The sequence below is a fragment of the Tursiops truncatus genome, chromosome 4 (genome assembly GCF_011762595.2).
Source record: "Tursiops truncatus isolate mTurTru1 chromosome 4, mTurTru1.mat.Y, whole genome shotgun sequence".
NCBI lineage: Eukaryota > Metazoa > Chordata > Mammalia > Artiodactyla > Delphinidae > Tursiops > Tursiops truncatus.
The window spans coordinates 70,463,515-70,490,311 of NC_047037.1; the positions used below are offsets into that span (position 1 = coordinate 70,463,515).

Genomic DNA, 26,797 nt, shown 5'->3' on the forward strand with positions numbered 1-26,797 from the left:
ATCTTTAATTTTATGTGTGGATTCCTTTATCTTTTTTATGTGTATAGCTGTTATAGATTTTTGTTTTGTGCTTACCATGAGGTTTTTGTATAGGAGTCTGTATTTATACATGCTTGTTTTAAGTTGCTGATCTCTTAATTTCAAACGCATTTTAATGACCCTGCATTTGTACTCTCCTCTTCTCACAATTGCTGTTTTTAATATTATATTTTACATCTAATTGTTTTATGTATCCCTTAACTGCTTATTGTGGACAAAAATGATTTTACTTTTAACCTCCCTACTAGCTTTGTGGGTGGATGATTTCCTACCTTTATTGTATGTTTGCTTTTACCAGTGAGATTTTCCATTTTGTAATTTTCTTGTTTCTTGTTGTGGCCTTTTCTTTTCTATCTAGAGAAGTTCTTTTAGCATTTGCGTAAAGCTGGTTTGGTAGTGCCAAATTCTTTTAGCTTTTGCTTGCCTATATAGCTTTTTTTTTTTTATTCACTCAGTAAACTGCAAGTTTTATTTCTAAGGAAGTAGGGAGAATAGCTATTGGCATCTATGCTCTGTTGGGATTTTGGGTAGTTCATGGAACTGAAGGTCAGGAACATCTCAGGGATTCACAGAAAGTCTCTTTAGGAAGCTGTTGTGGGATAATTTTCCCCTGCTTCTTCAATCCCTGGGAGCCCACTCAAGATTCAAATTCCCAGGAGAAAGAGTCTAAATTTACGTTTGCCTTAGCTGCTCGCTGGGGGATCGGAAAAGTGGACCTCCGTTGTTGACTCTCCACCAATTATAAGGACTGGGCCAGGATCCTTCCTCAAAAGAAGGGATTCTGGGCAGAAAAAAGTCACAAGTGTCTCCCAGGCTTCATTTGTTGTCTCATTTTGTTCTCTCTCTTCCAGCCCCAGATTCTTCTTAGCAGAGAGAAGGCATGGTAGGGTGTGGAGTGGAAACAACAGTGCTTTTGAAATTAACACACCTGGGTTTACTCACAGTTCTGCATTTACCAGGTGTATGACATTGGACCCGTATTACTTCACTTGGCTGAGCCTCAGTTTCCCCAGCTATTGGAAAGGGGATAATCTTACGTGCCTTAAAATTGGTTGTGAGGATTAACATAGTGGAATTGCCACAGTCTCAGTATCACTAGTCTTGAGGATGAATAGGGCCACTTTGACAGTGGTAATCTAAGTTTCACTGATTCTCCATGACCTGTGAACCCCCACTTCCGCTGCTTCAAGTATTTGTGAGGGCAGTTAGGGAATGCCCTACACTACATAGCTTTTGATATCTCCATCAAAACTGAACAAGAGTCTTCCTGGGTAGAGTATTCTTGGTTGTGGGTTTTTCTCTTCCATCACTTTAAGTATATCATTCCACTCCCTTCTGGCCTACAGAGTTTCTGCTGAAAAATCAGCTGATAGCCTTATGGGAGTTCCCTTGTATGTTATTTGTTGCTTTTCCCTTGTTGCTGTTAATATTCTTTCTTTAACTTTCATTTTTGTCATTTTGATTACAATGTGTCATGGTGTATTCCTCTGTGGGTTAATCCTGTATGGGATTCTGCATTTCCTGGACTTGAGTGACTGTTTCCTTCCATGGGATAAGGAAGTTTTCAGCTATTATGTCTTCAAATATGTTCTCAGGCCCTTTATCTCTCTCTTCTCCTCTGGGACCCCTATAATATTAGCATGCTTGGTGTTGTCCCAAAGGTCTCTTAAACTGTCCTCATTTCTTTTCATTCTTTTTTCTTTTTTCTGTTCAGTGGCGATTTCCTCTACTCTGTCTTCCAGCTCACTGATCCATTCTTCTGTATCACTAAGTCTACTACTGATTCCTTCTACTGTATTTTTCATTTCAGTTATTGTATTTTAATCTCTGTTTGGTTGTTCTTTACATTTTCTGACTCTTTGTTAAAAACTTCTAGCTTCTTCCTTTGTGCATCCATTCTTATCCCGAGTTCTTTGATCATCTTTATGATCCTCACTCTGAACTCTTTTTTGGATAGATTGCCTATCTCCTCTTCACTTAGTTCTTCTTCTGGGGTTTTATCTTTTTCCTTCATCTGGAACATGTTCCTCTGACCCCTCATTTTGCCAAAGTTACTGTTTGCATTTTTATGTATCTGGTATGTTAGTTATAGTTCCTGACCTTGGAGAAGTGGCCTTTTATAGATGTCCCATGTGCCCCATTAGAGCACTCCCCTCTCGTCACCCAAGCTATGTGCCCTAGGGGTTCCCCCAATGAGGGCTGCATGTGTCCTTATGTTGTGGCAGGCTGACTATGTGGGTGATCTTGTATGCTTGTTTGGCCCCTAGTCCAGTTGGTTGCCAGACCCAGTCTTGTGCAGAGGCTGCCAGCTGCTGGTTGGCAGGGCCTGGTCATGAGACAGCTGACTACAGAACCCCAGGGCTAGTGCTGGCTCTCTGGTTGGTGGAGTCAGGGTCCAGAAAACTCCAGGGCATTTGCCTGCCCACTGGTGAGTGAAGCTGGGTTCTGGAGTTAGGACCAGACTACTGGCAAACAGAGCCAGAACCTGGAGGATGGCTAGAGAGCCCAAGGATCCCAGAGCTGGTGTCAGATCGATTGGAGGCAGGGGAAGGTTTCTGACACATTTGGGTGAGAGGTATGGTGTGTCCCAATGCTTGTGTTGGCCTGCTAGTGGGCAGGGCCGGGGCCCAGCTGGTAATAGGGCAGGGCTGGTCCTACTGTGGGCAAGCCCAGTCCACACGCTGCTGGATTGTGGTTTTCTTGTATCTGTTGCTTGCCCACTAGTGGGTCAAGTTCAGTCCTGGCCCTCTGGTGGGCAGGGTCATGTCAAGAGGCAAGTCTAGGTAGCTGTGGGCTCAGGAAGACATTAGGCAGCCTGTCTTCTGATGGGTGGGGTTATGTCCCCATTGAGTTATTTGCCCAGTCTGAGGTGTCCAGCATTGGTGCCTACAGGCTGTTGGGTGGGGCCAGGCCTTGGTGATAATGAGCTACAAGGAGAACCACAATGGCATCCGCCAGTACCAGTGTCCATGCAGCAGAAGAAGCTCCCAAAAGTAGTTGCCACTAGTGTTTATGTCCCCAGGGTCAGCCACAGCTGCCCCCCACTTCTCTGGGAGACTCTCCAAGACCAGGAGGTATGTCTGGCTTAGGCGCCTGTCAAATTACTACTTTTACCCTGGGTTCTGGAGTGTGAGATTTTTTGTGTGCCATTTAAGAGTAAGTCTTTATTTCCCGCAGTCCTTTGGGGCTCCTGAAATTAAGCCCCACTGGTCATCAAGGTCAAATACTCTGGGGAATCACTTTCTGGGTTCAGGACCCACAGGCTGGGGAGCCCAACATGGGACTCAGAACTCTCACTGCTCTGGAGAATCACTGTAATATAATAATTCTCCAGGTTGTGGGTCACCCACCCAGGGTTATGGGACTTGATTATATTGCAAGTCTGCTCCTCCTACCTGTCTCACTGTGGTTTGTTCTTTATGTCTTTAGTTATAGAAGATCTTTTCTGGTAAGTTCTGTTCTTTTTCATTGATGGTTGTTCTGCAGATAATGGTGATTTTGGTATGTTTGTGAGAGGAGGTGAGCTCAGGATCTTTCTACTCTGTCATCTTAGCCAATTACCAAAAGATATTTTTGGTTGTTAACATATATTTGATTTACAATGTTGTATTAGTTTCAGGTGTACAGAAAAGTGATTTATTTATATATGTATTTTCAGATTCTTTTTCATTATAGGTTATTACAAAATATAGAATACAGTACCCTGTGCTATACAGTAAATTGTTGATTATTTTATATATAGTATTGTATATAATCCCAAACTCCTATTTATCCCTTGCCCACCCACCACTTTCCATTTCAGTAACCATAAGTTTGTTTTCTATGTCTGAGTCTGTTTCTGTTTCTGTAAATAAATACATGTATATTATTTCTTAGATTCTACATATAAGTGATAGCATATATTTGTCTTTCTCTGTATGACTTATTTCACTTAATATGATAATCTCTAGGTCCAACCATGTTGCTGCAAATGGTAATATTTCATTCTTTTCATAATGGAGAAGTATTCCATTGCATATATGTACCACATCTTCTTTATCCATTCATCTGTTTATGCACACTTAGATTGCTTCCATGTCTTGGCTATTGTAAAGATTGCTGCTATGAACATTGTGGTGCATGTATCTTTTAGAATTAAAGTTTTCATTTTTTCCAGATATATGCCTAGGAGTGGGATTGCTGGATCATATGGTAGTTCTATTTTTAGTTTCTTTTTAAAGAACCTTGATACTCTTTTCCATAGTGGCTGCACCAATTTACATTCTCACCACCAGTGTAGTAGGGTTCCCTTCTCTCCACACCCTCTCCAGCATTTATTATTTGTAGACTTTTTAATGATAGTTATTCTAATTGGTGTGAGGTGATACCTCATTGTAGTTTTGATTTGCATTTCTCTAATAACTAGCGATTTTGAGCATCTTTTCAGGTGCCTGTTGGCCATCTGTATATCTTCTTTGGAGAAATGTCTATTTAGGACTTCTTCCCATTTCTTGGTTGGGTTGTGGGGTTTTTTGATATTGAGTTGCATGAGCTCTTTGTATATTTTAGAAATTAACACTTTGTCAGCCATGTAGCTTGCAAATATTTTCTACCCCTTTTGTAGGTTGTCTTTTTGTTTTGTTTCCTTTGCTGTGCAAAAGTTTTTAAGTTTGATTAGATCCCATTTGGGTTTTCTTGCTTTTATTTCTTTTGCCTTGCCTGATCTAAGAAAATATTGCTATAATTTAGTCTGAAAATGTTTTACCTAAGTTTTCTTCTAGGAGTTTTCTGGTGTCATGTCTTTGATTTTTAAACCTAAATTTTGAGTTTATTTTTGTATATGGTATGAGGGAGTGTTCTAATTTCATTGATTTACATGTGGCTGTCCAGCTTTCCCAACACCACTTGTTCTCAGTTGTATACTCTTGCCTCCTTTGTCAAAGATTAACTGACCATAGGTGTGTGGGTTGATTCTGGGCTCTCTATTCTCTTCCATAGATCTATATGTCTGTTTTTTGCCAATATCACATTGTTTTGATAACTGTAGATTTGTAGTATTGTCTGAAGTCTGGGAGTCTTATGCCTCTAGTTTTGTTCTTTTTTCTCAGAATTGCTTTGGCAATTCTGTGTCTTCTGTGATTCTATATAATTTTTATGATTATTTATTCTAGTTCTGTGAAAATATCATGGGTAATTTGATAGGGACAGTATTTCTGTAGATTGCTCTGGGTAGCTTGGCCATTTTAGCAATATTACTTCTTCCAATCCAAGAACATGGGATATCTTTCCATTGCAGTGAATCATTTTCAACTTCCTTTATCAGTGTTTTATAATTCTCACTATAAAGATCTTTCACTGCCTTGGTTAGTTTTATTCCTAGGTATTTTATTTTTTGATGCAATTTTAAATGGGAATTTTTTTTTTACTTTCTCTTTCTGATATTTCATGGCTAATGTAAGTAAATGCAACAGATTTCTGTATATTAATCTTGTATCCTGCTATATTACTGAATTCATTTGTTACTTCTAATAGTTTTTGTGTGGCATCTTTAGGGTTTTCTATATAGAGTGTCTTGTCATCTACATATAATGACAATTTTACTTCTTCCTTCCAATTTGGATACATTTTATTTCTTTTTCTTATGTGATTGCTGTGGCTAGGACTTCTAATACTGCATTGAATAGAAGTGGTGAGAATGAGCATCCTTGTCTTGGAATCGTGAATTTAGTAGGACAGCTTTCAGCTTTTCACCATTTAGTATTATGTTGGCTATGATTTTGTCATAAAATAGCTTTTATTATGTTGAGATATGTTCCACCTATACCCACTTTGGTGAGAGTTTTTATCATGAATGGATGTTGAATTTTATCAGATGCTCTTTCTTCACCTATTGATATGACCATGAGTTTTTGTTTTTCCTTTTGTTAATGTGGTGTATCACATTAATTGATTTGTGTATGTTGAATCACCCTGGATTGAATCCAACTTCATCATGGTGTATAATCCTTTTTATGTATTGTTGGCTTCAGTTTGCTCATATTTTGTTGAGGATTTTTGCATCTATATCCATCAAAGATATTGGCCTGTAATTTTCTTTTTTTCTTTTTTTTTGTAGGGTCTCTTTCTGGTTTTGTATCAAGTTGATGGTGGCTTCATAGAATGAATTTGGGAGTGTTCCCTCCTCTTCAGTCTTTTGGAAGAGTTTGAGAAGGATTGGTATAAGTTCTTCTTTGTATATTTGATAGAATTCCCCAGTGAAGCCATCCCATCATGGACTTTTGTTTGCAGGGAGTTTTTTTTTTTTTTTTAGTACAGATTCTATTTCACTTCTAGCAATCAGTCTGTTCAAATTATCTGTTTCTTCTTGGCTCAGTTGTGGTTGGCTGTATTTTTCTAGAAACTTGTCCATTTCTTCTACATTGTCCAAATTTTTTGGCATATAACTATTTGTAGTATTTTCTTATTTTTTTTTTTTTTTTTGTATTTCTGTGGTATCAGTTGTTGTTTCTCCTCTTTAATTGCTTATTTTGTTTATTTGGGTCCTCTCTTCTTTTTGGTGAGCCTGGCCAGGGGTTTGTTGATTTTGTTTATCCTTTCAAACAAACAGCTCTGGGATTTATTGATCTTTTCTATGTTTTTATTTCTCTTTTATTTATTTCCTCTCCGATTTTATTATTTTCTTCCTACTGTTGACTTTGGGTTTTGTTTGTTCTTCATTTTCTAATTCTTTTAGGTGTTAGGTTAGGTTGTTTATTTGAAATTTTTCTTGTTTCTCAATGAAGGCCTGTATCGCTATGAACTTTCCTCTTAGAACTGCTTTTGTTGTAACCCATAGATGTTGTAAGGTGGTGTTTTCATTATCATTTTGTCTCAAGGTATATCTGATTTCCTCTTTGATTCCATTATTGACCCATTGTGTTTTTAGAAGCATGTTGTTTAGTCTTCATGTGTTCTTTTTCCCCCCACTTTTCTTTCTGTGGTTGATTTATAGTTTCATACCATTGTGGTCAGAAAAGATGCTTGAAACGATTTCTAGTCTCTTAAATTTGTTGAGGCTTGTTTTATGTCCTAGTATGTGGTCTATCCTAGAGAATGTTCCATGCATGCTTAAAAAGAATGTGCATTCTGTGTTTTTGTTTTTGTTTGTTTGTTTTGGGTATATATTGTCCTGTAGATACCAATTATGTCCAACTGTTTTATTGTGTCATTTAGGATCTCTGTTACTTATTGATTTTCTCTCTGGAAGATCTGTCCTTTGATGTCAGGGGCTGTTAAAGTCTCCTACTATTGTGTTCTTGTCAACTTCTCACTTTATGTCTGTTAGTATTTGTTTTATGTATTTAGGTACTCCTATATTGGGTGCATATATGTTAACAAGTGTAATATCCTCTTCTTTTAATGCCTCCTTTATCATTATTTAGTGTCCTTCTTTGTCTTTCTTTATGGGCTTTTTAAAAAGTCTCTTTTGTCTGATATGAGTATTGTCTACCTCCACTTTCATGTCCTTTCCATTTGCATGAAATTTCTTTTTCCATCTCTTAACTTTCAATCTATATGTTTCTTTCAGCCTAAAGTGAGACTCTTGTAGGCAGCATGCTGTAGGTTCTTATTTTTTTATCCAATCTGCCACTCAATGTCTTTTGATTGAGGCATTTAATCCATTGATATTTAAAGTAATTATTGATAAGTATGTATTTATTGTCATTTTAAACCTTGTTTTCCAGTGGATTTTGTAGTTCTTTTTTCTTTCTTCTTTTTGTTTTTACTTTTCTGGTTTTATAGTTTTCTTTTGTATTATAGTTGTGTTCCTTTCTTTTTGGTTTTTGTGACTCTTTTATTTTTTTGATTTGTGGTTATGCTGGTTTTCATGTATGTTAACCCATAACTATATCTACTTTTTGTAAACTGATAGTCATACAAGTTCAAACACATTCTAAAAGATCTACTTTTTTTACTCCCCTCCCCACACTTTGTGACTTTGATATCCTATTTTACATCTTTATGTTTGTCCATTTGCTATTATTATAGTTACAATTGCTTTTATGAAAAATTTTAATTGTTTTTTAATCTATGTACTGGCTTAAGTTATCTTCAATCCTTTTACATATTTGCCTTTCCTATTATGTTTTTTCCTTTCCTATGGATTCTTTCTCTTTTCTGTTTAGAGAAGACCTTACAATATTTCTTTTAGGGTAGGTTTAGCACTGCTGCATTGTTTTGTTGTTCTTTGTTTCCCCTCCTATTCTAAATGATAATCTTGCTGGGTAGAGTATTCTAGGTTGCAGGCTTTTCCCTTTCAGGGCTTCAAATATATCATGCCACTCTCTTCTGGATGGCAAAGTTTCTGTACAGAAATTAGCTGATAGCCTCATTGGGACTCTCTTGTAAATGACTCTGATTTTTCTCTCACTGCCTTTAGAATACTCTCTTTCTCTTCAACTTTTTCCAATTTAATTATATGTTTTGCTGTGGGTCTGTTTGGGTTCATCTTCTTTGGGACCCTCTGTGCTTCCTATACCTAAATATCTGTTTCCTTCTTTAGGTTTGGGAAGTTTTTAGCCATAATTTCTTCAAATACATTTTTGATCCCCCTTTCTCTTTCTTTTCCTTCTGGAACCCCTATAGTTTGGTGTGCTTTATATTATCCCATAGATCTTGTATGTTGCTTTCATTTTTTTCATTTGTCTTTCTGTCTGCTGATTGGGTTATTTCCATTATTCTAGCTTCCAGATCACTTATTCATTCTTCTGTACTATTTAGTCTGCTATTGATTGCTTCTAGATTGGTTTCTATCTCAGCAATTGTATTGTCTAATTTTGATTGGTTCCTCTTTATAGTTTCTAGTACCTTCTTACAGTGATCTGCACTTCTTTTGATAATCTTTCTTAATTCCTTTAGTATTTTTAGTACTTCCTTTTTGGACCTGGGGTCTGGTAGAATGGAGAGGTCTGTTTCATTGTTTGTTCTTTCAGGGGATTTCTCTTGCTCTTTTAATTGGCAGTAGTTCCTGTGCTTTTTCATTTTACTTAAGTTTCTCTGACTCTGTATTTAGGAGAAAAAGTTATCTACTGTGGTCTTGAAGGCTGTTTTTCTGTGGCAGCATCCCTGTGTAGACTGTGTGCATCCAAAATTTTTGGTGTGAGGACTGTTTTCGGTATGGATGCCAGCTATGTCTTTCCTCAGAGTGTGCTGGTCATTGTTCCCTTGGTAGGAGGTGTATTTTTTGTTGTGGTGATTAGAGCCTGCACTCGTTGTTGGGCAAATCCTCCTCTTTGCTCTATGGCTGTCACAGCCCTGTCAGGGGCAGGGTCTGGTCCCCAGTTGTCGGAGTAGAAACCCCCAGATCTGGCTGTAAGCTGTGGTGTGAGGTAGGTTGGACTGGAGCCCTCCCACTGGGAAATGAATCACTGCATATTCCTCCCACAGGGCTTTTTACCATGGACATGAGATTCTGTTACACTGCCCACCACCCTCTGTGTGGATCAACAAAGTCCACTGTTCGTGGACCCGCCTCCAGACTTGGCTCCAATACCCTGCCTCCCATGAGTGAGCCCTCACAAAGCCTGCCATGGCCAGAGCTGCATGCTACTATGAGAACAGTGACAGTGGGTATCTTATGGCAGACCCACATCCCACCCTGCATGTGCTGATAAAGGGGCTCCTATGGCAGACCTGTACCATTTTGCACATGTTAACAATGGTGGCCTGGACCACACCCTAGGCCCTTCAGGCTGTCTCTGCACAGCTAAACTGAGTCTTCTCTCAGGGTCTGTACTCTGAAACCCGAGTTTCAGTACCTAGCCACTGCACGTACTAGCAGGCACGTGTTTCGGGCTGGGAGGTGCGGTGACCATGGCAGCCATTACTGCCAGTCTCTCTTTGCCCTGATTGCTAGCAAACCAGCACCTGCACACTCCTCTTGAGCAAAGTACAGGTGACTCCACCACCGTATATGCCCAGGTGGACCTCCCTGCCAGTGAAGGGGATTCCCAGGGCAAGGGAACTTTTCCTCTTTCACAGCTTCCTCCCAGGGGCACAGGTTCCATTCCAATTCCTTCCTTTTTTTTTTTCTTTTTTCATTCTACCTGGTTATGTGGGGATCTTTCTTGCAGTTTTGGTTGTATAAAAGATCTTCTGCCAGCTTTCAGTTGGTTTTCTGTGAGAATTGTTCCACATGTAAATGTATTATTATGTGTTTGTGGGGGGAGGTGAGCTCCACATCCTACTCCACCATCTTGATCTCTGCCCCTGAAAGATTTTTTTTAAGTTGGCAAGAGTTAAAATATCACCAAGACAATTATCCAAGGTATGTAGTGCTTTTTTATTTTGCAATATCTTAGATTCACAGAAAAGTTGTAGAGATAGTACAGAAAGTCTCCCTACACCCTTCACCCAGCTTCTCTCATGTTCATGTCTTACATAATAGATACATTTATCAAAACTGAGAGGTTAACGTTGGTACAATTAAATTATAGACTTTATTTGGATTTTACTAATGTCCTTTTTTTGTTCCAGCATCCAATCCAGGAGACCACATCATTATGTTTCCTCAGTGTCTTACCGTCTGTGACAATTTTTCAGAGCCTGCTGCTGTAAATCAGGGGTTCTCAGCCCTGACTGTCCACTAGAATCACTTAGGAAGCCTTTGAGGAGCACCAAGGCCAGGGCCACTCACCAATTACACCAGAGTTGCTGGGTGTGGCCGGGACCAGTATCAGTTTTTCTGTAGCTCCAGGTGATTCTGATGTGCAGCCAGCCAGAGTTAACATATCAGAATTCCTACTCATCCAGCCAAAGTTCTTCTTAGCATGAGCCAATGACTATTTATAACTTAATTTTTAATGACACATGAATATTTAAATACATTTCTTACATAGTGCTTACTAGTGCTTTATAACTATTTTATCACATCAGAACATTGCAGACAAAGGTTGTCTCTTTTAATTACCCCTCAGTTATAGGGATAATTAAGAGACTTCCCCTTCTCCAGAAACACAGACACTCACCCTTATGACTTTGGTTTGTATCTTTACTGACTTTTTTCTATGATTTTTCATCAAAACATTAGGAAACAAGATGGCACTGTGTGTTTATGGTTTTAAATGTGTTTATGGTTTTAAATGGTATCATGTAACATTCTACAGTATGTTTTTTCACTTGATATGTCTCAGAGATTTATCCACATTGTGATTATAAGTCTAGCTCATTCATTTTAATAGTTTCATAGTATTTCATAGTATGAAAATACACTAACTTGTTTATTTATGGACATTTAACTTATATCTCTGTGTTTGCTCTTGCAAGCCCTGCTGCCATGTGCATCCTTTGGTATGTCACAGAATGCTCCTTACAGTATAGCATTTATGTCAATAAATACAACACCATCTGGTTTCCAGCATGTTTCTATGTAAAAGAATGAATATCTAGAAATAGAAGTGTTAGACCTCAAAGGGTGTGGAGTCTGCATGTTTTGTTTTAGTTGATATTATCTTATTCCCATCCTTACCAGCTTTCCCAATTGATTCTCACTTTATTCTCCCAGAAGCAGTGTATGAGAGTACCAGTTATCCCAACATCTTTGCCAACACTTAATTTATCAAACTTTTTAATGCTTGCCAACAAACAGGTAATAAATGTTATCTCATTCTTTTAATTTGCATTCGGTGACTATTTTAATAGAACTGTAAAACACCAGAGTTGAAAGAGACCTCATTGATCATATAGTCCAACCCCTCTGTTTAAAGAAGAATTTTTTAAATTGCATGTAAGTAATACATGAACACATTATCATGATGAAAGTCTAAAATGAAATTGCAATGTATTGAATAAAAATGAAAGTCCTCTTTTGCATCTTCCTCTGACCCCCTTACTGAGAAGTAAACTAATGTTGATTTGTTGGTATATTATGATGGCTCATTTACTACATATGTATCAATACATGCATATGTAAATGCACAAAAAATATAGCAGGTGGAGATGGTGTTTTATGTAAAAGGAATATAGCTCTGTGTATTTTTCTGTGGTTATCATTTTCTCAAAACAACATATCTTAGAAACCTTTCCATATCAGCACACAAAGGTTGGTCTATTTTTAAACTGTTGCCTAAAATTCTATAGTATGGCATGTATTAGCTATTTATTGCTGTGTAACAAATTATCCCCCAATTTAGCACTTTAAAACAACACACATTTATTATCTACTCAGTTTCTGAGACCAGGAATCTAGGAACAACTTATCCTGGTGGTTCTGGATCAGAGTCTCTCATGAGGTTGCAGTTGAACTGTGGGCCAGGGCTACAGTCAACTGAAGACTTGGCTGGGAGTAAAACATTGGCGTATAAGGTATAAGCCATCACTTACATGGGTATTGGCAAGAAGACTCAGTCTTTCTGTGCATGGGGCTTTCTATAAGGCTGCTCACAGCAAGGCAGCTTCCTTAGTGATGAGAAAGAGGGAGAGAACCCAAGATGGAAGCTGATGTCTTTTTATAGCCTAAGTTCAAGAATGGCATGCCATCACTCTGCCATGTGCTATTGGCTATTGGTCATGCATAACAACCCTGGTTCAATGGGAGAGGACTACACCTGGGGCAATACCAGGAGGTGGGGTCATTGAGGGCCAACTTGGATGTTGGCTACCACATGAGGTTACTGTGGTGGTTTTCAGGTTTTCAAAGTCACATGCAGCGCTGCCATGAACATACTTGGGCATGCTTCTTGATGCACCTGTACTTCTCTCCAAGTCTTAAAGTAGAATTGTGTTCTTTTTCATTTTCAAATAGGGAAATTGAAACTAGAGAAAAGCGACTTCTCCAAGGTTACACTGCTAGTCCCCTGCTAGTCCAGGATTACAACTTCAATCACCTGACTTTCAGTCCATTCCACCTCCAGAGCCTTTCTGTGGGCAAGGTAAATATGGGCTGAGATTTCAAAACATAACCTGAGATAAAGCCTCGCTGGTAATTGTCAACAGTCAGTTCCCAGAATACCAGCAAACGTGTAACGGCGAATGTTGCTTTGTAGGTGCTAAATATACGTCACTGCACTCAAAGGCTAGCTTAGCCAATGTGTGAATCCCTGGTCTGCCTTGATTAAAAAGAAGCTGGTGGAAACAAGGAATCCTTTCTGTGCCATAATCAACAGAAACACTGGAGTCAGACAGACCTGTATTTGAATTCCAGCTCTAGCTCTATGACTGTGAGCCAGCCACGTAATTCCTCTGATCCTGTTTTTTCACCTATAAAATGGGAATGTGCAGAGTACCTATTGCACAGGGTCGTGCTGAGGATTACTCGTGCTGATATATGTGATGCGCCAGCTCAGGGGCTGGCCTGCTCCATGGAGGAGCACCATGGGGCTGCTATTCTCTGTACTTTTCCTGGTGGACCCACTTGAGCTATCCATCAAGCTTCCTGAATGAATGAACTACAATTTTCTAACAATAAGTGATGCAGACAGAGCCTAGTTTATACCCTTTTCACATCTCCTGATTCTCTGCTGTTTACACTGACCACTATATTGTGGCCTGTGTTTCCTGTTGCAAGCGATCCAGATATTTGGTGAATGGGTGTGCAGTAAGCATGGAGCCCACTGAGGGCTGCCCTCCAGCTCGGTACACAGTGCTCTTGCTGGCCCAGGTGTGGGTGGTAGTTGTCTATGCTACTCTCCCGTCAGGCCTAACCTGAATCTTCCTCACCTCTGCGACTCTAGCTCCAGCAGAGGGCCCCAGCACCTTAGAAGTGTCTGGAATGAATGAACGAATAACTGAATGAATGAAAAGAGATCAATTTAACCAAATCAAGTGAAATAGGGGTTGTCATAATGGACATCTTTGGGACATCAGATAATCACCTGGATTTTGATTTAAGATGTTAAGAGGTTTGGGGGATGTGGAATAACTTTGAGTTCTCAGATGTCCAGCAGAAGGAAGGAGGGTAGAGTAGGACAAGAAGATGGAAGAGGGGCAGGTGGGGAGCTAGTTTCTATGTGGTCATTTTATGGTGCCCTTGGGACTTACAGAATAGACATCATCTACTGGGTGGAGCTTGAGAGAGACACCATGACTTTTCACCAGCTGATAAGCAAATGGACTTTTGACCATAGGTCACTGGATTTCCTTGAGCTTCAGGAGAGGATTTCTGGGACCCCAACTGTTCTTTAGCATGTAAAGGACACACAGGGTTTCTGGCCAGCACCAGACAAGGACAGAGATGTATAGATATAAAGGGGAAGTGACAAATGTCACAGGCAAGTCATTCCCAAGGCCATTACCAGAAGGACACAAGCATTCTCTCTCTTTTAGGATCCTGGAAGGTCCAATGACACCCCCACAGGGAACATGTGAGTTTGGCTTCCCAACCCTACCCCTCGCCCCAGCATTTCCTCCACAGCCCTGAAGAAGACCCAGCTCCTGGAGGGAGGCTGGCTCACTGGCTTCAGTGGCAAAGACTCATTTCCTCCTCTGCTTGGGAAGCTGCAGGGAGCCAGACTGGGTCCATCAGCTGCCCTCGCTGGCTCAGAGGGAGGTGCACCCCTGGAGGGACCTAGGTGGGAAGGGCAGGGGCTCCAGGGTACCCATGCAGCGCTAGCGCTCAGCGCAGCCACAGTGCCACTCCTGGCGAGGCTCCGTGGGGCACGCCAGGCACTAACCCTGACAGGCAAAGGCCTGCACAGGCCAAGTTTCACACAGTGCTCTCGCTCCAAACCCCTCCACTGTTCTTCCTCGGGAAGCTTCCTGTTGAAAGATAAATGTTTTGCCCGTGACCAAATGGATTGATATTTATTTATTTTCCTTTCCTTCCAGGCCTGTGCCAGCCCAGACAGGTCAAAGGGCAGGATTCCAAGCAGCTGAGATGATCTCTAGAGAAACCTGGAACTTCCCTGTGACACAAGTGTGGCAGAAAGAGGCAGGCCCAGGGGTTGCCAGCACCCCACGATCCCTTGGCAAGTGGGGCACCCCTCAGGGTGGGAAGGGGCCCCTACCTGTTTGGTGAACCTGGCCACTGGTTCCTGAATCTCTGCTTTCAAGGGCCTTGAGTGGCTTATGTCCCAGGAACATGGAGTCATCACAGAGCACTTACATCCAAAATCCATTTTCCTTCAAAAGAGTGCCCTGGTCAGAGTAAGTAAAGGCGATCCTGTACACTTTGGTAAATCAGTGATTGATCTATACTGTAACTGGGCCTTTAGAACTGACAGTGAGCTTCCCGATGTGATTCTCACAGGAGAGCGCTGCAGAGTTCCTGGAAAATCCCCTATCGACCCTGCCAGGAAACAGGGGTTCCACAGAGGTGACTGTGGCGGACAAGTAAAGACAATTCCAAAGTGTAAACATATTTTTTATAATTTAGATATAAAACGTCAGAAGAACACTGTACTCACCTTATACTCTGAAATAAATTGAACAAAACAGTGAAGTCAAAGACAAATATTGTATGATACCACTTATGTGTGGAATCTAAAAAATAATACAATTGAATCTATGTACAAAACAAAAACAGACTCATGGACAGAAAACAAACTTATGGTTACCAAAGGGGAAAGAGGGCGGGGCAGGGATAAATTAGGAGTATGGGACTGACAGACACACACTACTAAACATAAAATAGATAAGCAACAAGGACTTGCTGTAATATGGCAACACAGGGAACTATATTCAATATCTTATAATAACCTGTAATGGAAAATAATCTGGAAATATATATATAACTGAAGCACTTTGCTGTCCACCTGAAACTAACACAATATTATAAATCAACTCTACTCAGTTTTTAAAATTGAGCATAATTTGATAGCTCAGGCCCACTGGGGAGGGTGGAGCAAGTGCCCCTACACAGGTGGCCCCCGAGAGTCCTGCATTTGAGTTCCTGCTGTTGTTGGCTTATTATAATTTTGTGACCTGCCCCTTTGTCAAGCTGTCAGCATGTGACCCCCAGCAGCTTCTCTACCTCCTTGAAGTTACTGCTTCCAGGATTGGATCCAAAATGTGGTACATGGGGAGGGGCCGAGGGGGCAGGGGAGGGGGCGAGGAAGTGTGGTTCTGCCTTCGTCCTCCATCCTGGAGTGTGTAACTTCTCTGCTGTGGACCCCAGTCTCCCCATCTGAAATACAGGGAATTAGAAAAAGTGACTCCGTAAGGCTCTAAGCTTGGGAATTCCCATGAAGATGCTCTGAAGTGATCTCAAACTCAGCGTATCAACCCAAATGAGATTAAACTGTGGTTGTCTGTGTAGCTGCCTCACTCCTCCTGTAATCGGTGCCCTCCTATGGGCAGGGACCATCTTATAGTCATCCTCCAGCGCCTGGCAGGTAGCAGGGCTGTGATATACAAGGGTGGACAAGCAAATGGACCGGCCAGCTGAGACCGAAGCACTGATTCTCTCCAGCTGTGAACCTCTCACCTGTCTCCTCAGCTCAGTCACAAGCTCTCTGGGAGCGAAGAATAGATCTTTTCTTCACGAGGTCTCCAAGCAGGGCTGATGGGCACTCAGGGTGCACTTGTGTGTCCAGGTCAGTTGTGAAAATACTGAAAAACTTCCGTACAGTTGCTGCCTGAGCCCTAGAGTGCCCCCCACCCCTAGATGCCCAGCACCTCTTCCAACGCCCCCAGCTCCCTGTCTGGCTGCTAAAGGGTGATGTCTGGCCTAGCAGAGCCTCCAGGACTCTGCTCCAGCTCTATGGCTGCATCCTTCTCACTGGTCAGTGTATTGCCGTGCTATTGTTAAATGTCCGAGCGATGGACCAGCCCGATGCAGATGATAGGGATGCAGCAGGTGCCTGGTAAATGCTACTTGTTACCTGAGAATCGATATATGTGGGCTCTGGTCTCCCAGTGGACTGACGGAGTTCTCAGCAAGGAAGTGGGCAGTGTGCTGCCTGATGCCCAAAGACAAGTTTACAGGGTCCCTGGCTGGACAACATAAGGCCCTCCAAGGACACCCGCAGGGGAAGGAAAGTATAGACTTGCTGTCCTTGCCACTCTCATCCCTGTCAATCCATCCGTCCGTCCATCCATCTGTCCACCCATCCACTGTTTGGGGCCCACACTTCAGGCACATCAGCTCCAGGAAGACCAGAGAGCAGGTCATGCCATACAGTGAGCTGGGCCAGGCGGGCAGGGGCAGTAAGAAGAGGTCAGACTTGGTGCTGGGGGTCGGAGTCGGGGTCGCTGGTCTGAGCCCCAGCCCTCTGACCAGCCTGGCGGCCAGACTCTCGGAGCCTGTATTTCCTCTTCGGCACAAGTAACAGAGTTAAACCTACTTTTAGCTTGTTGTGAGGCCTGGTGAGTCTAACGAAGGCTCTGATCTGGGCCCACAGTTGGGGCTTCTCCTCTAGATGGAATCTTATTTGGAGAAATCAGGACTTGAAAAATGACAGAGTGGTTACACAGGTATGTCTTGTTTGCAAAGACGCATCGAGCTGTACACTTATGTATGCCCTTCTGTACGCAAGGTAGATACAGTAAAAAGCTAAAACACCAAACGTTCTCAGGCATCGAAAATATTATCAGGAAAAAAGTTGAGATGCTAAAACAGATAGCTGAGAAAAATCTAGGATTTTAGTCGGTTTTAGTCGATTTAGTCGATTTTAGCCAGGGGGTCGGTACATTCCAGGCCAGGGATCATTATAAACAAAGGTAGGACAGGCTTTTTCACAAGGCTGTGGGAGGACAGGGGTAAGGCGGGCACGGGGCCAGGACAAGGCCCTGAGCTATGTGAGGAGGTCTGTGTAAGAAGCCATGCAGCAGTGGGCAGGGGAAATGAACGCCAAGAGCCTCTCAGGACCTCCCATGTTCCTGAAGCCTGGATGCCCCAAGGCAGGCAGAGATGGAATCCTCCGGACAACTTCTCTCTGCAACTCATCCAGCTCCTCTCCAGGTTTTCTCCTCTGCAGGTGGAGGGGCCCGGGGCCTGGCGAGGCCACCCCTGTCCACGTGGGAAAAGTGGAGGTAGGTCCAAGAGACAGAATCTCCTTCCTCACCGTGGGGAGAGGAGGGGTGTGTGTCTCCTTCAGCTCCTGGGTCAGCCTTCCCGCCTGGGGCCTCAGAGAAGCCTCAGAGACAGGACCCCTCCTGTCCGGGGCCAAATCTTCAGATCAATGGGTTCATGCCACCGAGGTTGTGCAGACAATCCCCCACTACACCCCTCTCCTCCTGGAAGAGCTCTTTCTGGAGCAGCTGAAATGGTGTAGGTAACTTTCTGTGCTTTCCCAGGGAAGTCAGAAGTCAGAGACAGCCGGCCAAGCTCTTGTGGGTTCATTCATCTGGATACCAGATGGGAGGGGCAGAAAGAGGGCTCCTTAAAGCAAAAGGAAATGAGAGCTGAAGACAAAGTCTGCAAGCAGCCAGAGGCCCGCCCACCTGTAGCAGCCGAGGCTTTTTGGTCCCAAAATCTGTTCTCCACTGTTCCATGGGATATTTAGCTGAGAATATGGCCACTCAGAAGGAAGACTACATTTCCCAGCGTTTCTTACAGTAGATATGGCCATGTGACTAACATCTAGTTAACAGGTAAGTGCCATTTCAGGGACGTTTATTTAAAGGGAAGAGATAGACCTTTTCTCCTTTTCCTCCTTGGTGTCTGGAATGTGGGTTTAATGGCTGGAACTGGAGCAGCCATTTTGGACCATGAGGTAATCTTGGGACTGAAGCAATATATAGAAAAGCAACAAGGCAGAAGGATACTGTGGGTTCTTGACCTCATGGAGCTGCTATACTAGCACTAGGCCACCTACCTCTGGCTAGTTATGTGAAAAGAAAGAGCCTTGTATTTTGCTTAAGTCATTTGCTGTTTTGGATTTCTCTGGTACTAACAGTCAAACTTAATATTACACCATTTTTCAAGGTGCAAATCCAGCCTCCTCCAAGAAACGCTGCCAGATGGTGTGTTGCTACTTGCAAAGTCCTTTCACATGCATTTAAAAAAATCCATTTCCTGTTTTCTGCACAATCACCTCTAGGTAGGTATTATTGCCAGCATACCACAGGTAAGGAGGAGGAGGCGGCTGAGAGGGGTAAACGGTTTTCTGGTTTGGCAACACTCTTCAGCTTAAATATGAATTACTAATGCCTGTGTTGATCTCCCCTCCTGCCCGTGATCTTCTCCGTGGCCCAGAGGGGGCTGATTCAACTCTGATTCCCTCCAGGGCTGAGGGCTCCACCCACAGCTGGTGCTCTGTAAATTTGTGCCAAATTGATTTACTGTGTATGCAGCAAGTTCTCCTCCATCCAAAGACATTGATTTCTTCTAAACTCCATTTCTCTCTTTGACATTCTCTAAGAAAGGGAGAAAAACTCCAAGGAGAGAAAAGAGCTTGGTCCTTTTGGGTGAATCTTTGGCCTGTAGAGGGCCAGGTGGCCAAGGCTTGGTAGTGTATGAAGGGACCTGCTCTGGGGTGTCAGAGGACCCAGGACAAAGTACCAGGGACCCGGAGCTGGGGCTGCAAGAGAAAAGTGTGGGGAGGAGGGGCCTCTGAAGCTGGGGGCCTGGCAAGGGTTCCACCCAGCTCCCTCTCTGGGGGCAGGGAGGTGGGCATGCAGAGCCCAGGGAAAGCAATGAAAGGAGCTGGTTTCATAGCCAGATGGTTTTTGCAAGTATTACTTCATTGAACCTCACAGCACTCCTCTGGAGTTGGGTGGCAGGCAATTTCATCTTTTGAAGGGGATGGAGAGCTGAAGGAGGAGAAAGAAAACGAAATCTGGTGACCCGGCTATGAGGAAAAAACACTGCCCCAGATTTGCAAATCTCCTGCGAGGAGGGAGGGACCCAAGGATTCTACCTCATGATGAAAATAACTGTTCTCCCCCCATATTCAACCAATGGCTCTTTACTGGGTCCATAGGCCAGCAACTTTGATCTGCCCAACAATTCTTGGAGGACAGAGGCAGGCATTGCCCCTTTCAACAGATGAGGAACCTGAAACCCAGAAAGGGAAAGTGACTTGCCCAAGGTCACACAGCAAGGGCAGGGGCAAAACCAGGACTGCAGTCACTTCTTGGTCTTAGCAATGGAGAAGGGGCCTTGTGTGCCACAGGCTCCCATAACCATGCACAGATGTAACCTGGGACTTCAGACTCCTTCTTCTGGCACCTTCTGTTGACAAGGGCTTACGTAGGAGACTGGCTTCCCTGGAGAGACAGTACTGCTTGTCCTAAGCATCCCAAGACCCTACTTGGATGCTACTTTATTCATTCATTCATTCATTCATTCATTCATTCATTCATTCATTTATGGTTGCATTGGGTCTTCGTTGCTGTGCATGGGCTTTCTCTAGTTGCGGCGAGCGGGGGCTGCTCTTCATTGCGGTGTGCGGGCTTCTCATTGCGGTGGCTTCTTTTGTGGAGCACGGGCTCTAGGAGTGCAGGCTTCAGTAGTTGTGGCACACGGGCTCAGTAGTTGTGGTGCACAGGCTTAGTTGCTCTGCAGCACATGGGATCTTCCCAGACCAGGGCTCGAACCCGTGTCCCCTGCACTGGCAGGCGGATTCTTAACCACTGTGCCACCAGGGAAGCCCCTCGGATGCTACTTTCTTCAAGGAGTTGTCATTCATCTTCCCTCCCCCACGGTCCTCCAATACTTGTGACACACTGTCTGTGCCCTGTCACTCGTGTCACATATAATCCTTGACCCAGGTCTTGGCTCTCTGACTACTGGGTGCACCCAGGGCGTGACCGCCATGCCTGGGTACCCCTCACGCTCCTTGGGTATGAGAGACGAGTTGGAGTGACCTCCTGATGGAATGAAGTCAGCTGTGGCTGTGAGATGCTGGGCCAGAGGATGCCGCTAAGTGCCTGTGGTATACACTGGGCCCTGGGAGGGCAGTCTCGAAGGCTGGGGGTATGCGAAGGAATGGCAGCCTCTCAGCAGTGCTCTAGGCCAGGCCTTTCCCTGAGGGGTTTGCAGAGCTAAGGAGAAGCGTCCATGAAACAACCCAGGGTCCGTCTCTCAGTGATTGTAGCTGCAGTCCTTTAAGAAACCTGCTAGTGGAGACTGTTTCAGATGCCCAGGAAGGGCCCCTTCTGCAAAGGAGAGGCGCCAAGCCAGACCCCATCACCCAGATGGGCCTTCCTGAGCTGCCCTGGAGTCTGTCTGTCTGGGGGCGATGGGCTCAGCCCCGGCAGCCACAGTCCCATCACACTCTGCCGGGGCGCTGAGCAGTGTAACACCCTCCCCCAAATCCTGGGCTCCCACCTCCATGCCGTGGTTGATAGCTGTAAGTGTAATTTAAATAAATAGCAGCACAAAGCCAACCACAACGAGTAATCTTATTTTTTTTTGCGGTACACGGGCCTCTCACTGTTGTGGCCCCTCCCGTTGCGGAGCACAGGCTGCTGCGGATGCGCAGGCTCAGCGGCCATGGCTCACGGGCCCAGCCACTCCGCGGCATGTGGGATCCTCCCGGACCGGGGCACGAACCTGCGTCCCTGTATCAGCAGGCAGACTCTCAACTACTGCGCCACCAGGGAAGCCCCACAATGAGTAATCTTAAAACTAATAAGAACCTTAAGCCAAAAGGATCGTTTTCCCTCTTGTGTCTTAATGCTGCTTTCCGGGGTGGGGGCAGATGGCTGGCTGCTCAGGGGCTGGAGAGCAAACGAGGTGAGGGCACACGCCTCACCCTCACCCTTGGTCCTTCTCTGTCTTCCCAGACGTTTCTAAGTGTGATTTTGTTTGTTTGTTTGTTTTTTAACATCTTTATTGGAGTATAATTGCTTTACAATGGTGTGTTAGTTTCTGCTTTATATCAAAGTGAATCAATTATACATATACATATGTTCCCATTATCTCTTCCCTCTTGCATCTCCCTCCCTCCCACCCTCCCTATCCCACCCATCTAGGTCACAAAGCACCAAGCTGATCTCCCTGTGCCATGCGGCTTCTTCCCACTAGCTATCTATTTTACGTTTGGTAGTTTTGAGGAACGCAAAAACGCTAGACACACAGGCCCAGTCACATATATGAAAGAGGTTATCTCTTCATTTCTTATTAACTTCAGCCCACAACTTCCTCAAAGACATCTCCCAGGACTGCAGCATCTAAATGCTTCTGCACATGAACTTTATTCCTTTGATTTCCCCTTCATGGTGTTTCAGCAGGATTTTGCAACAGCATTCTCAATACTCTGCTCGGCTCCCTGCCCCCAGCCCTCCTTGGAGGGCCCCTTCTAAAACTCCAACGGGGTCTTCGCTCTCCTGCGTCAAAGTCTTCCATGGCTCTCCAATACCCAGAGCAGGCTCTCAGCCTACACAGCAGAATCACCTGGGAGCTTTAAAAAAAATTGATGCTTAAGCCCCAACCAGACCAATTAAATCAGAATTTGGAGGGCAGGCACTAATCATTTCTTTTTTTTTAACATCTTTATTGGAGTGTAATTGCTTTACAATGGTGTGTTAGTTTCTGCTGTGTAACAGTGAATCAGCTATACATATACATATATCCCTATATTTCCTCCCTCTTGCGTCTTCCTCCCTATCCCACCCCTCTAGGTGGTCACAAAGTACTGAGCTGATCTCCCTGTGCTATGCAGCTGCTTCCCACTAGCAATCTATTTTACATTTGGGAGTGTATATATGTCCATGCCACTCTCTCACTTCAGCCCAGCTTACCCTCCCCCCTCCCTGTCTCCTCAAGTCCATTCTCTACGTCTGCATCTTTATTCCTGTCCTGCCCGTAGGTTCATCAGAACCATTTTTATTTTTTTTAGATTCCATACATATGTGTTAGCATATGGTATTTGTTTTTCTCTTTCTGACTTACTTCACTCTGTATGACAGACTCTAGGTCCATCCACCTCACTACAAATAACTCAATTTCATTTCTTTTTATGGCTCAGTAATATTCCATTGTATATATGCAGGCACTAATCATTTTTAAAAGCTCGCAGGTAATTCAAATACAGAGCCATTGGTCTAAAGGGTAAAGTAAAGAGAGAGAAAGCTCCTCTAATCCAGAAGGAATTAGAGAATTAGCAAAGCACCATTTGCAACCACTGATAGAATAATGGACACCTGCAAGTCAATAGATGCTAAAACCATTGGGTGAGAGGTCTTTGAGGAGCAGGATATTCACACAGTCCCCAAATAATACTCTGTGTGCCGGGTATAAAAAGATGAGACTAGAACAGTGTGCTCAGAATGTGGTCCCCTGGGGTGGCAGCAGCATCACCACCTGGGAGCAAATTCTCGGGCCCACCTGGGACCCGCTGAACAGAAACTCTAGCACTTGGGGCTCCAGTGATGGTTTAACACAGCCTCCAGGTGATGTGGGTTTGAGAACCACTTCGCTCAAGGACCTCTGGGGCGGGCATCACCAGGAGCTGCTCAGACCCCCTTAGGAAAGAAGGATTCATCATCCCTGGTGCTAAGAGCATGGTCAGACAGCAGCCTGCACGCGGCCCGTGAGGCTGGGCTGAGCCGAAGAAACCTGCCTGGAGCAAGATCTCCCCTCCCTCCGGGGCCGTCCCACAGTGGGTGAGTGATCAACTTAGTGGTATAAATGTCTGGCCCCTCCCCCCAACACAGGACAACACCGAAGCAACCCCGCCCCCGCCCCCGCTCCCAGCCCCTGGAGTCAGCTGAAGCTTCCACTTCTTCCCTTATGCAATCCTGCGTCCACCCTTCCCCGCCCCCGCACAGGTGTGGCTCCTAACAGCTCTTGGCTGTACGACCCCGAGAGGCTGCTCTTCATCTCAGAGTCCATTTCCGAGAGAGGCTGTGCTGCAGCAGCTCCGGAGGGCTCTGCCCCGAGTCGTCATCGGCAGCGCCGTCTGCTTCGTCCTCACCACGCGAATCACTCGCTCACTGTGTGCAGAGCCGGCCGCGGAGAACGCTAAGTGCATTTTTCCCTTCAGTTCTCAGGCCCACCCTGCGTCTCCGTCTCACAGGTGAGGCTCAGAGAGGTGAAGGTGGAGGGCCAGGGCTGGTCTCTCTGACGCCAGTATCACTCTTCTATCTACCAAGCTTCCATCTACTCACTCTTCTGTCTCCCAGGGGTGCCCACACTCATGAGGGTCTGTGGGATCAGGGTGGGGTGTAGAGGGGCCGGGAACAGGGTCCCAGAAGCTTGATACACTCGGGGAAGTGCTGGGCTGACCCCAGGCTTTCCACGGTAACCCCTGAGCCAGCAGCCAGGGCTCTTGAACCACTCAAACAAACACTCCTGAGCGGGGGGGCTTCCCTGGTGGCGCAGTGGTTGGGAGTCCACCTGCCGATGCAGGGGACACGGGTTCGTGCCCCGGTCCGGGAGGATCCCACATGCCACGGAGCGGCTGGGCCCGTGAGCCATGGCCGCTGAGCCCGCGCGTCCGGAGCCTGTGCTCCGCAACGGGAGAGGCCACCACAGTGAGAGGCCTGCGTACCGCAAAAATAACGAAGAAAAACAAAAAAACCAGTCGTGAGGGGAAGCAAGCACATGTATGTCTGTAATATAAGGCCGACTATGACGGGCACCAGGAATGAGAACGGGGAGGGGGCACAGGGAGGGCAACGGGAGAACTGGGGGAGACTTCCTGCGGCGGGTGAGGTGCTGGACACCAAGCAGAAACCCAGGAAGACCAAATACTTGGTGAGCCTGGGGTGTGGGGTGGCAGCCAGGCCACAGAGCAGCCGTGGCACAGAGACGGGGCCAGGGCCCAAACAGCTCTGCAGGGGCAGCTGCCCTGGGGGGCTGAGTGGAGGAGCTCCATGCATGGGGAGGGCTTGCCCGGGCCCAGAAGGCGATGGGAACAGCTGCAGCTCATGCCCAGAAAGGGAGAAAGAACACAAGCCGATCCCAGGCCTCTCTACCCTCCTGGGAGATGCACGGTGGGGAGGGAAGGGCAGGGGGCTCAGAATCAGATGCTCTGGCCACATCTCAGCTCCACCACTTGCTGACTGTGAAGCTTTGAGTCAGTAATTTAATATCAGTAAAGCCTCATATTCCTCATCTGTTAAATTGGTGCAATATGCCCTCCTCTCAGAGTTTTTCATTAGGTTTAAATAACATGAGAGATGTAAAAAGCGCCTGGAACACAGGAGGCCCATACTGTTTTTTCCATCCTGTTTTACTTTACCCTGTGGCCAGTGACTTGGAAATAAACATGAAATGACCACAATTATCCCTGGAATCAGCCAGGTCATACCGAATGGTCCCTACCTGCAAAAGGTTCTTACCCATCCTTGAAGATACTCTAAAACAGCAATTCTTTAAAAAGGATTCTGTGATGAAATAAATTTGACACATCTTAGAATAAAAATAGACATAGTTCTCTCCTGCAGGACTTCTCAGAGCCTTTAATATGTACACAAGAACACTGCAAATCTCTGAGAAAGGGATCCAGTATGGGGCTAGGATTTTCCGAACATTTGTCCAAGAAACCTTCTGACTTCTGACCACAAATTTTTTTTTTTTTTTAAATAGCCATTAACATGTTCTGAGAGATGCTGATCTAAGCTCATTCCGTTCCTTTACAGATGGAAAATTGAGGCCCAGAGGGATGAATTAACATACTCAGGGTCACAGAGAAACAGAGCTGGGATGAGAACCCAGCCCTCCACCATTTCCAGGAGCCCGGAAAACGGTAGGAGGTGTTTCCTGACATTCTTGAGCAAGATGGGGTGGGGGCGGGGGCAGGTACTGGGGGGTTAAGGGTGCCGTGCTTGGTTTCTCCAGTGGAAGCAGGTCACACAACAGCCCGCTGCCATTCACACCTGTCATTATTAGGGAGTTCCTGATTATGCCGGTCCCTTCATATTCTGTTGCACCAGTGACTGCCTGAGTTTACCAGCAATTTCTGTATAATCTGAGCTGTGTACCTAGCTCTTCACTTGCCTAGCTGCCAGCAAGGCTCCATGAAAGTGAGGAGTATGTCAGTGAGGCGTGGTGCTGTCAGCCTCCAGTGCTGTGTGTGTGGCGGGCAGTGAAACGGGCAGGGGACAGCTTGACACCAAGGCCACTTACAGGCATGAAGAGACTAAAAGGCAGCCTCTTCCCTCTGCAAGGAAGGCTTTCCTTCTCCTAGCAATATCGGTGGAGATATCCCACTTCTCCAAGCAAGCTGCCACTTCTCCGTGTTTAGGCAAGACTGAGCCGACTGATGATACTTTTAGCTAAGAACAGACATTTGGCAGCTAGAGTCAGGCCCTCATGTTGCTCTGCTGTTCATGCACTGGGAATGTGGTCTTTAGGCTCCAGGGACTGTCAGAAAGGGAGGGGCCTTCCAATCGCACTGCCAGGTAGCCAACCAGCCACATAACCAACCAACCAACCAGCAATCGGCCCATTCATCCAACTGTATATCCAAGAGGAATATGCAAAGAATTGTATAAGTAGTGATATAGTGGTATATGCTTAACCACTGGCAATCTGGGGGAAAAAGCCCTGGTTTGTGCTGTTTGCCACTTTCTGCAGTGTAAATATTCTCACTGTGGTCGAATTCAAACTACCAATGTGATGTCATCAATGCAGAGTCAAGAAAGATGCTCAGTAGCCTGATTTTATTTTTTTATTATTATTATTATTTTTTTGCGGTACGCGGGCCTCTCACTGTTGTGGCCTCTCCAGTTGCGGAGCACAGGCTCCAGATGCGCAGGCTCAGCGGCCATGGCTCACGGGCCCAGCCGCTCCGCGGCATGTGAGATCTTCCCGGACCGGGGCACTTTCTCGCGTCCCCTGCATCGGCAGGCGGACTCTCAACTACTGCGCCACCAGGGAAGCCCCCAGTAGCCTGATTTTAGATGGTATTTCCACCATACAGATACAGATAACTTCAAGAGCATAGATAATTATAAAATGGTGTAAAATCAT

At 44.8% G+C, this 26,797-nt stretch overlaps 1 long non-coding RNA gene across 24 annotated transcripts in view; it reads left to right on the forward strand.

Annotated features, from left to right (window-relative positions):
* The window catches only part of LOC109547870 (uncharacterized), a 155,058-nt gene that overhangs the window by 61,061 nt on the left and 67,200 nt on the right, over window positions 1-26,797 (forward strand). For 16 of the 24 annotated variants that reach the window (XR_012331453.1, XR_012331467.1, XR_012331455.1 and 13 more), the window contains exons 3-8: window positions 12,800-12,926; window positions 14,320-14,357; window positions 14,821-18,525; window positions 18,860-23,484; window positions 23,650-23,897; window positions 25,465-25,571. This is a non-coding gene — a long non-coding RNA (uncharacterized lncRNA). The remainder of the gene's footprint in view (window positions 1-12,799; window positions 12,927-14,319; window positions 14,358-14,820; window positions 18,526-18,859; window positions 23,485-23,649; window positions 23,898-25,464; window positions 25,572-26,797) is intronic. The other 8 variants (XR_012331459.1, XR_012331449.1, XR_012331458.1 and 5 more) reach the window with 8 other exon arrangements.